The sequence below is a fragment of the Amblyomma maculatum genome, chromosome 8, assembly GCF_055883805.1.
Source record: "Amblyomma maculatum isolate TAMU_Amacu chromosome 8, ASM5588380v1, whole genome shotgun sequence".
Lineage (NCBI taxonomy): Eukaryota > Metazoa > Arthropoda > Arachnida > Ixodida > Ixodidae > Amblyomma > Amblyomma maculatum.
The window spans coordinates 93,289,380-93,302,491 of NC_139351.1; positions in this window are offsets into that span (position 1 = coordinate 93,289,380).

Genomic DNA, 13,112 nt, shown 5'->3' on the forward strand with positions numbered 1-13,112 from the left:
ATGAAAAAGATTTGTAAAGGGAAACAAGATAGGATGCGCATAAAATCCTTCAGACCAAATTGCGATAGCATTCATTATATGCAGGTTGGCAATGCAAGCAGGGCAATTAAATATTCACTCATTGGCAGAAAGTGATAACATATTCGGGGGACTTCAGCTCTCGTTTAAAACTGGTAGGCGCTTAAATATCATGTATAGAAATAGGGCGGAAGTCAGACCCTTGTATTTTGCCTTGCTGGACATGTCCTCTTCTCGTCCGTGTCTTTTTTAGCGCAATTCCTTCTTTAAGTACACAAAAAGGAAATGTGACAAAGTAAATGAAGAAATCATGTGCAAACCTGTGCAAGGAATCCCACAGGGACTTATGGGCCAGACATCTTTCGAACCAAGGGAAGCTCAAAGTAAAATATTATATGAGGAAAGCCCGAGAAAACTAAACAATATCAAGTAGGCAACTAAGGCATTTAAATACCTTTTCGGGAAAGATTTGACTCTCAATGGTGGAAAAGGAATTGGAAACTAATGAGTAAGTGTGCCGGACACGAAAAGAAAAAGAGATTTGAACGGCAGGTAAAGTACACAGAAGGTAAAAACTCAAATAATTTAATGGAAAATGAATTGGAAGCTAATGAGCAAGTGTGCCGGACACACACACACACACACACACACACACACACACACACACACACACACACACACACACACACACACACACACACACACACACACACACACACACACACACACACACACACACACACACACACACACACACACACACACACACACACACACACACACACACACACACACACACACACACACACACACACACACACACACACACACACACACACACACACACACACACACACACACACGCACACACACGCGCGCACGCACGCACGCGCACACACACACACACACACACACACACACACACACACACACACACACACACACACACACACACACACACACACACACACACACACACACACACACACACACAAAGAAGAGATTTGAACGGCAGGTAAAGTACACAGAAGGTAAAAACTCAATTTAATGGAATAGGAATTGGAAACTAATGAGTAAGTGGGCCGGCCACACACACACACACAAAAACGAGATTTGAACGGCAGGTAAGTAGACAGATGATAAAAACTCAATTCATATAATGGAAAAAAGGTGATTGCAGAACCATATCGAAATTGGAAAATGCAGAACTGGAAAAAATTGTTCGATGATATCTGGAGAGACAAGTGCCCTATTTTTTGAAGCTAGATAGGGGTACCTAGGAACGTGCAGCCTAAAAAGCAATGTGCAGCGTGTTGTAAATCTGCAGAAACAACTTAAACTCGAATTTGATGGCATATTTCCAGATATCGATGCATGCAATGTCACTATCTCTGAGGCCCTACACTTAAGATATAAAAATGGTCAGGTGGTTATTCGGCGGTGCAAGTTAGCAAAAGACGAGATGAAGAATGCTGGCTCAAAATCAGAGCGGTGACATAGCTTTAGAAGTGTAGCAATAAAAGGGAGCGATTTATTATAACGTTAAAGAAATACAACGCCGGCGCCGACCATGGTGGCAACTGCCACACTTTTCAGTGGTAACCACATTCCCGGCGTGCATTATTTCGCTATTGACATAAAGGTCGAGCCATTAAAGGAGTATAGACACCAATGTTCGGAGCGTCGAAAGGAATACGATTGCCTTCCTGGTTACGCAATGATGATCCTCAAGAAATCCTAAATATCTCACACTGCTGCGAAGATATTTCAAGCCAATTTAATTAGAACCCGTTTTTCAAAATCCATCGACAGAAGCTTCTTTGTGACGAAATTGTGTACATAGGTAAAGAGCATGACGTCATCTGATAACTGTGACGTGGAGTTGACAGAACAAAGGCCAGCGACGACGCAGTATAACTCCCCAAGTATGTGTCAATTGTGCACTGCATGGAAACTTCTGCACTTCTGCTCATTTGCTACTCGATCGTTTTTTACACTAGGGCCATTTGTTTAACCTACACCAGCTACACCAGTGTAGGAAATTTCTTATACCTACAATGGATTTTTGCTGCACTAGTGTAGCTGGTGTAGATTAAAAAAAATCGCCCTACTGTCTGCGTTGGTGCTTGTCACTGTTACGCCATCTGGCGTCGATTGCACGATCGTCATATGTTGAAGCCCAATGTGACGCACATCACTAAATTTCAGATTTCTATAGGAAACCAAGGCAGGTCGTGATGTTGTGTTTTTCGGCTTACCCCGTCATGAAGTGCAGCACGAAGCTTAGGTACAATTTGTGGGAGCGCCCGGGTGCACTCACTCTACTAAGAAAAAAAGGGAAGCTGAGTCTGTTCCCTTGATTTTACCGAGATTCGTATAAGCTTAGACCAGTTTACGTGGTGTAGTTCAGGCCGCTAACTAAACGGTCACGCTTGAAGCCGGGCGCCCTGCCGAGCTTTCTCTACACCACCAGTAAACAGGACACTCATGTGCCAAAATTTGACCGGCGCACCACTTTGGTCGCATCTTGCAAACTTCTGGCCCGCCCAGGCAAGCAGGGACACACGGTACAGCAAACCCCGGTGAGAGGAGTCCTCAAGCTCCGACCACAGCCGGTATCATCGTGCAGCATTGTCTGAGAACTGCTCAGTTCGATGCATATACTTCACGCTCATACCATAAAAGACAAATCAGCCGTCTTATCAGAAGGACTGTCTGCTATACTGAGAAACCAACAGCGTACCTGAAGAAGAACATAGTTTTCGGGAACGGCGCCTTCCGCGGACGCGCGGGCGACAAACTGCACTGCTCCATAGCGGCCTGCTCTATCGTTGCTAGGCCTAGCCTCTTTCACACCCAAGAGAGAACGATGGCGCTTCGGAGAGAGCCAACGCTGTAATAAAGGTTCGAATTTCGTCACCACTTTACAGGAAAGTCCACCGCAATATATAAAAAAAATGTGCGGAACATTTAGGCTCGGCCTTTAAGGTATACGTGCGTAGGCGACCTATAAAACCCGAGGTTAATGCACAAACCATAGAAGAATGAGTGTCAGCGTCGTGTCTGCAATTTTTTCGCCCTCAACGCTGACGCCTCATTTTCTGAGAAACGAGACCTTTAAGGATGTTGTGCTAATAAAAATATATTAGACTTGAGCGACGTCTTAAGCATCGTAGCTAGCTGAAGCTAGGCGTGTCGCACCGGGCAGCAGAAGCACAGTGGTTGTGTGAAAAAAAAAAAAAAAAAAAAAAAAAAAAAAAACTCGTTTGTATCGCAGTAGTCACTTCTACCAGCGTCTCAGCATTAGTCACCGATCCTCGTAATTTATTCGCTATTGGCAGTCCTCTATATAAAGGGTTGTTTAGGTGATTAAACAATACCAACACATTTTTTAGACGCTAGCTTTGTGGCAGAGCTGGCAAGCAGGCCTGGGAGAGCAGAATTTTCAAAATAGTTTCTTTCGCTCTCTTAACAGTCTGTACGTCTTACTGCAAGGTAAGTCCGTCATGACTTTCTTACCAACGCATCTTGCCAATTGAAAACGCCAACCATCCAAGCTTTCGTCGCTAGCGAGTGGGTGGAAATCAAAGTGCAAGGAAAGCCGGCAACGTCCGCATCATTGGTCGAGGTAACATTGGAGTCCGAAGCACTCCTCGACATTATAAGGCGAAAACTTTTAATGGTTCATGCTGGCGGCCACGATCGTACCTGTCCGTCTATTCTCGTCTGCAGCTTGTGGCATTAGTCTCTTTGCCGCGCAACATTCCTATATGCCCACGCCCTGCCTCCCGATAACTTAATTGCTCTCTTCATTTCTCCGACCACAACGCTTCCTTCATTAGAGTCAAGAACAGTTCGTGCAGTGTTGCAGTGTTTCTTAAAGGAATATGTGTGAAAAATTTAAAAAGTTGTCTGTAATTTTGCAAACATGTCTTGATCGAAATCTATGCCTCAATCTATCGAAAAGGGTGAAACAGCTGATGAGCTGCACTCAAATTTCGCGTTAGGAAGTAATCCACGGTAAATTTTCCTTCTACCATTTTTCCAGCGTTCCATAATTGAACCAGACAATCGTGGTATGTGCGAGACGATTGTACACGCCAGTGCCCTTTCGCTTAGATAAATATTGTTTTCTTATTTCCAGTGGGAAAGGCGTGATTTAAATTTCAACGGAAAAGCATGCTCCGTTTACTTTTGTGCGCACCTGTACACGTCTATACTCTTTTAAGCCAAACGTTGCCCCCTCATCTTCTTTTTTTTTTCCCGCCTGCCTAAACGCCTGGCAGTTGTTACCATCTATCCACTCTACCATATGCTAGCCGTGGCAGTTAGCGTTTCCCTTTGCTACACCACTACGCTTAATTACTACGCCGACGGCTACGACTACGAAGTGCAATCTGAGAAAGGACAGCTAAGGTGCAGCGCTCTAAAAAAAAAAAATAGTGCGGGACTACCAATGACATACGTTGTTGTCCCAAAATTTGGAATATGAACTGTGTTCACGTAAAAAAAAAAAAAAGTGTATTCATCCATTCTGGATGTTCATATCCTCTGACAGAAAACGAAGACAGCAGTGATAGTTAGTGATGACCTTCATCTGCCCTTTTAGCATTCGTCCCGCCGTAGTCACATTAAAGTGAGGTGCACGACACCTGGCCTTACAAGGAGTGCCGGAAATAAATGCATTAATCTGCTAGACCGCGATTTCAAAAAACGGGCTCCGACAACCCTTGGACCTTCTCGCCGACTGGTGACAAGGAATATATTGACGAGCGCTATTCTTGAAAGGCTTCTGCTCCTTCCGAATGAGCTCACATCTGTTCCGTAAAGCTGAAACAAGTGCTCTCCTTACCCCAACATTTCTGTCTAGATCTGCATTGTCCCAGCTATCCCTCCGCTTATGCTAACCTAGAACAATGGGTTTTCCTTCACCCAGTCGCCATTAATGCTGACACAGTCGGTAGGCGTGCTGTGCTGGCGTCCTCACCGAAACATCAACTAGTTCTAATCCAGCGAGCCTCCGACTTCGTTGACTCTTTAATTTTACAATCAAATAAAGTTTTTCACCTTTGCTACTGCTATAGTTAGGAAATATTTTATGATAGCACCTCTTATTTTAAAGCAGTAACCACAAGAACTGAGCAGAAAAAGACTATATAGAAGCAAAAAGAACCTAAATAAAGAGTTGCACCTTGTCTATAAGTACTAACAGTATATCCAAGAATTTGCATGTCGGAAAGAGCCATTTATTTTCCTCCCAATTACGAGGAAAGCAGTTTAATTCCGGTTAGTTGTTCCTTGGCTACACTGAGAAAATGGTACGAAGAAGAGAAAATTGTAGGTGGCAGTTCTCATTGTCAAAACATAAGACTTCGCCTGCAACCTCCACTGCAAGGATGTGGATTGAGTGGGGGATTTCATGTTTAAAAAAATATTAATAAAAGAACTTGCGGACCGTATGTGAATGCCCGTAAAGTGCTCGGACTACTGCGCAGAAGAGTGCAAACCTGCGTCGGTTTGTCAGCTTTTGTAATATTCAAGAGCTGCAGAGATGATCGACTGAGAAAGAGAGACATGACTAAGCGCTCGTTATCCCTTTACGTATGTATTAAAACTACGATATGCGTATGGACATGGAGGGCATCCCAAGAGCAAGCTATGGTGGGACACAGAAACAAAGCAAAAGCCGACGGTGCAAAATAAGCTACACGTGTCGATCGGCGAGGCAAATCAGTGACACACTAAACATATTTACGGAGATAAACGAATTCCGCAACCAGATATGCCAACAACAGCGCGCTCACACACTTATCTCCTTTGTGTTTTACGTTTGGTGCGCGCGTATTCCAACTCGAGTGCCATCTTGTCCTTGTAGGTCCACAAAACATGCTGTTTTATTAAATCCGGTCAGTTATTAGCAAGAGGCGTATGCCTGAGGAGCTTCTACAAGAGGAGGCAACTACGGCGTACCATTTTCGCAATGCGACGAATTCTTCAAGTCTCCGCCGAAAAAACAAAAAGCTCTGATGAGGGGGGGGGGGGGGGGCTCTAAATAACCTTGCCGGTCTCAAGAACCTTGAACTTACTAGTCTAACTCGTTTTGGTACTCAGAGGTTATGTAGAGGAAGAGTGATCGGGATCCAGGCGACGCCACTGAAGCCTTGCTTATGAATTATATTATGATCGCAAATAAAAATTCAAACAGGCGAAATAAAATTTGAAACACATTAGCGCGGTCGGTTTGAACTGCAGTCACGTTCGGGGCATGAGAATTGAGAACAAAATATTTAATGATAGTGGCGTACCTAAGCTGAGTAAGCCGTCAAACGCAGTGAAAGAATATAACTAAAGATGAAAGGTCATTGTCATGACCATGGTCAAATGTCAAGTTTTGTTCAGTTCATGACGACCAGTGGTTAGTCATGGTAAGTCATCGGCTACTGGAGGTATACCATATATCTGTTTGACTTTCAAACTTGCTGTTGCTATGCTCAGCTTCAAGGTCAAAGGTTTTTCTTGAATGACCATGGTCAAATGTCAAGTTTTCTCCAGTTCATGACAACCAGTGATTAGTCATAGTAAGTCATCGGCTGCTCGATGTATATCATTAATCTGTTTACCTTTCAAACTTGCTGTTGCTATGCTGAGCATCAAGGTCTTTTCAAAGACAAGAAACAGACGAGCCAATATTCTGATTTAGCACCTCCTGAAGTATTGCTTTCATCCTGGAATGGTTTGCTGAGATGCGAACACATTTAAAGCAAAGAAATCAGAGGCCACTGCAGAAACTGCAGTGGAAAAATGTGATCGCAATAGCGCTGTCCCGATGTTTTTGTACTTTTTTACTTTTTACTTGTAATGTGTGTTATTCAAAAATGGCCTTGCATGTTGTTATGTCTGACGTCCTTGCATATTAGAAGGCTCTTAATAGAATCTTAAGGACCCCTGTTCTGCCATTCCTCTTATTTCCTTGAGCCTTTCCCATCATTCCCCTCCCGCTGGTATGGTTGCCAGCCGAGTACCTCCTTGTTAACCCCCAGACTTTCCGTTATTCTTTGCGCTGCTCTTTCTTACGTCCTTGCGCAGCGTGCATGTAATCATTAACTGGACAATTACTTTTATTACTGTTATTACCTGCTATTACCTGTCGTTACGCTCGGTCATTACTTAGGGCTTATTTGCAATTTTCCGTATATGTGAACACCTGTGACATGTGTATTCTGCACCCTTTGATGTGTATTGTGTGCTTTCTTGTTTTGTTGCACCTTAAGTTGTAAGAACTGGCGATTTCTTCTAATAGAGGAAAAGTAATTGCGGTGACATGTCGGCTACTCATTATCCTTGCTGGTTCCCGTAAATATATATATAAAAAAAGACATTAACTGCACGCTTGTGCAGGGTGTTGACCTCTTGTTTTGTCTTTCCCCTGTTCTAGACTTCTTGTCGGGTTCTTGGTCACGTTATTCCTATTCACTGTGGACCCGTTGCGATGCTCGAACAATACAACATTAAAAGGAAGATTTCTTCGAAAAGTAGTACATCCCCGTTCGCGTCATTTAATGGAATAAAAACGGGGTCCTTCAACCTGGATAGTTTTTTTTTTTTTTCAGGGTGGCAGGTCATAATTATTCTGTTCTTAGTTAGGTCTTGCATTTGGACTGATCACGTGAATTCACGATTAAGTGCTCCGGCAGGCTCCACGTCACATGGCTCAAAGACTAGCATGGATGAATCAAGAAAAGCTCATTATCCCTCTGCAGACCGACGTACACATCATCATCATCATCATCAGCCTAATTATACCCACTGCAGGGCGACGGCCTCTCCCATATTTCTCCACTTATGGAGCTTATCATAGGAGGTTGTGGCCAATTACTGCACCAGGGTGGCCAACTCCTGTTCTAGTGAGGGAGTGCGTTGCCGGAGGTGTTCACCGGCATCAGGTCGCACCCCAAACCTGTTTATGCAATTCCATCGACACGCGGATTTTTCATCCGGTGGAGAATTGCGCGGCACCGGGATTTGAACCCCGGTCCTCTTGAATGCGAGGCGGATGTTTTACCGCTACGCCACAGCTGCACCCCGACGTACACACAAGTTGTTAAACGAAACAAAAGCTGGTCTAATCCCTAAGGCAAAACTATACCCATGGCGGCTCATCCCTCACGTTTGTGTTCGTCGCTTGATAAGAATGATGCACAGGTGAATACTTCGCGAAGCCTTTCAAGATTATTTGAGCTAAGTGGGAATTGCGACACTTAAACGTATTTGATGACGTTAAACGTAGGACAAGTATAAGCCTATGGGTTCATTCTTACAATTTAGTACTTCATTTTCTTACCGTAGATAGAAATAGCTGCTCATAGAAATCAGACATCTTCGTAAGTATATGTGCTTGTAGAGGATAGCAAAAGCGGGCATGTACGAAAAACCAACGAGCGATGCATGTTCACGATACAGTCCTTACCAGAGCCCGCTTGTTCCGGCAAAACAATTCGTTTTTAGCCTTCGAGGAGAGAGACAAGGCAGCAGTGTCACTGACACTCGACCAAACAAATGCGCACGAGGTGTCCAGGGAGTGGCGGGACGCTTGTAAGAGGACCATTTACAGCACAAAGCCGGCTCGTCACAGGACGGTATAAAGCACCGGTCCGGTCCGGTCCGCTATCACTTACGTCAAAAGCGCGTTATTGTTTTCTTCCATGCGCGCGTTCTCAACGCGTGTACGATCTGTTCAGACCGTAAAACCATGGAAATCGGCGCCTGCCCGGCTGCGCGTCCAGCACGTATGCGCACTCGACTATGAATACCGAGATAATGTTCGTCAACAACGAGGCTGCCCTTTCACTTAGCTCACCACATTCATATACGGGAACCATTGTTCGCGGTGTTTTCATATCGAGCTTTATAAACTTATTGAATCGACGACCGATTAAACGTTCGTCATTTCTCTGTTGGTCAGATTCTTGATGCGATGCTTTCAGAAAATCGAAATCGTCATTGTTTTCTGTTTTCGTTACCCTCCTTTGTTTCAATGTCTATATCAGGCGCGTTTCAGTCAGATAGACGGTAGCGCCGCACTAAATGTCGCTGCTCTGAGACAAATATGAGAAACGCTGCGTTCATATCTTTGTTGTTGATCCTAAACATGTATATAACTCAGCAAACATTCTCACTGCGATATCACCCTCGTTTCATCGAGATAAGAACAAAAAGACAACGACAACAAAGCAGGCATGTGGAAAAAAACAAGAATTTAGACTTAGAAGGCTGCGCATTTCTGAAAGCTTTCCGCGGGGCACTAAATATTGGATTCCTTAGAAATCCACGTTGATGAAATCCATCAACTTGTAGCTTCGAGTCAGAAACATTTGTACTGTTCTAAGCATGCATTAGTTTATTAAAACAATGCCTCCTAGAGCTCTAGATTCCCTAAAAAGCTCGGTTGCCGTCTTTTACAGAACCTATTTATGAACATCAAACTTTTTGAATATGTAATGACTATGAAACGGAAGCTTGGTGCAAGGCTCAGATATTGTTCGTTTCACGCGTGATGCATGGTTCTTAGGCTGGTGTTTTCAAAGTTAGTTCTCTATAACACGCGTGTTTTCCTTGAATAAAAAATGATGCAAGTGTTCATATTATGGCTATATTTAGTTCAGTCTTCACTAATGAACCGCATGACACTTTTCCAGATACACCATACCTTACGCACCCACTGATGCAAAACGTCACATTTCATCCCATGGGCATTGTTAAAGTCATTGAATCCTTGAAGAACTCGTCATCTACTGGTATGGACGGTATTAACGCCAAAGTTTTAAAAAATACTAAACATCCATGTAGCCTGTTTTTGTCACTCATCTTTCAGGATTCACTCGAAACCGGTTCAATCCCACGTGACTGGCAGGTGGGCAAGGTCATCCCAGTCTTCAAGAAAGGAAGCCGTTCATCACCGAGTAATTACCGCCCAATTTCAATAACAAGCGTTTCTTGTAAAATAATGGGACATATTTTATATTCTCACATTGCCAAATTTTTAACGTCCGTAAATTTCTGTAATCCTAATCAGCATGGTTTCCGCAAAAATCATTCTTGTGACACTCAGCTTGCTCTTTTCCTGCACGACCTACATTTAAACCTGGACAGCAACATTCCGACTGACGCGGTATTTTTATATTTTGAAAAAGCGTTTGATAAGGTTCCCCATTGTCTCCCCATAAGGTTCCCCATTGAAATTATCACGTCTTAACATTCATCCGCGTGTTCTGGGCTGGATTCGAGGATTTTTGGCTAACCGTCAACAGTTCGTGTATGCTAACTCACATTCTTCCTCCTTAACCCCAGTGCTTTCAGGCGTACCGCAAGTGAGTGAGTGAGTGAGTGAGTGAGTGAGTGAGTGAGTGAGTGAGTGAGTGAGTGAGTGAGTGAGTGAGTGAGTGAGTGAGTGAGTGAGTGAGTGAGTGAGTGAGTGAGTGAGTGAGTGAGTGAGTGAGTGAGTGAGCGAGCGAGCGAGTGAGTGAAACTTTATTAAATACATGGGGATCTTTTATATTCGCCTCTTTAGCCGAGGATAACTAGCAGTTTGCGCCCCCAGTCCAGGGCACCTCTGGCTATAACCTGAACTTCCGAACACTCAGGCTTAACTGCGCAGGTGTATACGTAACTATAAGTAGAGCGCAATGCCTGCACACTCATCGCTTATGTGTTGCTTGCATAATATGCTCACCTATACGTTGCGTGAACGTGGAAAGAAACACATATCTCTGAGCCCGTCACCACATAAAACGGCAACCCTGACCCTCTCTTTCCATCTTACCGCCTCCCCCATCCGGACTTTTTGCCGCCAGCTCTGTGCATAAAGATAAGACCTGGAGCGCTAACCGTTAAATGCCACTTGCCGACTGCCTCTGTTATATGCCGCAGACACAACGGCCCATCGCACATTGTGACACGGCACATACGCTCTCAACGTACACAACGAGTGACGTCTTCGGTCCATTTCTTCCGATCCCGCGTTGAGGAGTAGGATGTGTACCTAGCGAAAAGGGCCACGAGACATAAGTTGCTTGTGAGCTCTTTGCCGCTCCGACTGCGGAGCCATTAAAATTGTCATGCTCAGCGTGCGTGTGGGAATAAGAACCTTCTGTGCAGGACGCGAAGGCAGGCTCGTAGCGTCAGCGAGGTCGCAATGTCGTGTGAAACGACCGGCTGCAAAAGAGACTCGTGGAGAAGGGGCACACGTTGGCTGGGAGCGCTCGTAAAGTACGCGCTGCCGGCACATGTGGAGTAAGGGCTCAACAGGCGTACTGTGCAGAAAATAAAAACTATTCCCTGGTGGCAACTACCATTTTTCATTCTGCTCCTTTTTGCATAGTAGAAAATTGGCGGGCTGACATAGCAGCCGCTCAGCAATCCCAGTAGTCTGTTCCATAGACGGTCAGTAAGGGTTGCTTGGAAAAAGGGGACTCAGTATAGAACTACACAATAATTTCAAGGTTAAACCGAATATTGTATGGCATTGCGAAAAAGTAGCTATTTTGGAACGCCGAGTGCGTGTATTTGTTGGAAAGCTTCCTCCCAAGCACCTGTTCTTGTTGTTACGCAGCTGATTGGGTTCCTAACTAAAACGTTTCAATGGGAGCTGGCCCAGAAGGCACCGAGGAGCAGGTCAAGATGATGATGATGATGATAGTGATGACCTCAGACAAAATGGCACATACCCACGGCGTGGGATTGGCTTGGGTACATTATGGAATGTAAATATATATGGTCAAGTACTGGTGTATTCAAGTGAATATTGGTGATAACTACAATTTGGAAAAAAAATAAAAAGGAAAAGAAGAAGTACTGAAGTCTTACCTATAGGAATCTGCCTGTTTAAATTATGTATTCGTGAATAGGGAATTGCACACTGGTTTTAAGGCATATCCCATGACGCTTGCCCCGAAGGAGAGGAGAACTGCACCGAGAGATGGTCGGCACCCAACTTCAACCTATTTGCATCGAACGCCTCGAGACCACTTCCGCTTCTTCAAGTCGGCGCACAGGAGTAGCGATGAGCTGGTGCACACGTTGCAGTATCTTGCCATTTTTTTTTACAAATTGCCAGAACGTTGTCATTCACTGTGAAAAGTCAGAGCACTGTATACGTCACCTACGTTTGTGCCAGCGCTCATGTCAGTGCAGCGACTACGTTTAAGCTGACCATACGCATACATGTGTCCTGATCCCAGCATTAGTCCTGCATTAGACGATGAAGCTTCAAAGAAAGAAATCGCAACCTATGGTAGTGTTGGTTAAAATGTGTTTTATTTCTGATGCAAAGCGGAATTTATGCCATTGGTAGCCGTCTAGTCTGTTGTTGTTGTGACCTTTGATTAGGGCACATACCCACGAGGGAGATAGGGATTGACCACAATGTCATAAAGAAAATTTATACTTTGTGATGAGAATGAATATATATATATATATATATATATATATATATATATATATATATATATATATATATATATATATATATATATATTGCCCCGAACCAATAGAGATTTATTTGGTTTTGTTTTCAAAAGGTGCCAGCCTTATCACTGTGATTTTAGCGCACGGAACGATCCTGTTCATGCTCGTGGTCGAGAGGCAATGACCTCCAAAAGGGTCGCTTTAGCCATCACTACAACAGATACGGACATAATTGTCACCGATTCAAAAACTGCCATACGTAACTTCTCGCGTGGAAGAATATCAAGTACTGCCAGAAACATCCTCGCGGATATCAGACTCGACAGAGAGATAGAACTCGCATGGACACCTGCCCACTCAGGGAACCGAGGCAATGAGGCTGCTCACCAACACGCTCGAGGTTTTGTCGGCCGAGCGGTGAGACCTAATGCCGAGGAACTAGAAATGAAGGAATTGCTCACATACAGCGACCTTACGCAACACTTTAAACTCTCTAGAAGAGTATACCCACCACCACACCAATCACTAATAAGACAACAAGAAATTGTTTGGAGGAAACTACGAACGAACTCCTTCCCCAATCCTGAGGTTTACTCACACATATTTCAGGACAGCATAAGCTCGTCATGCAC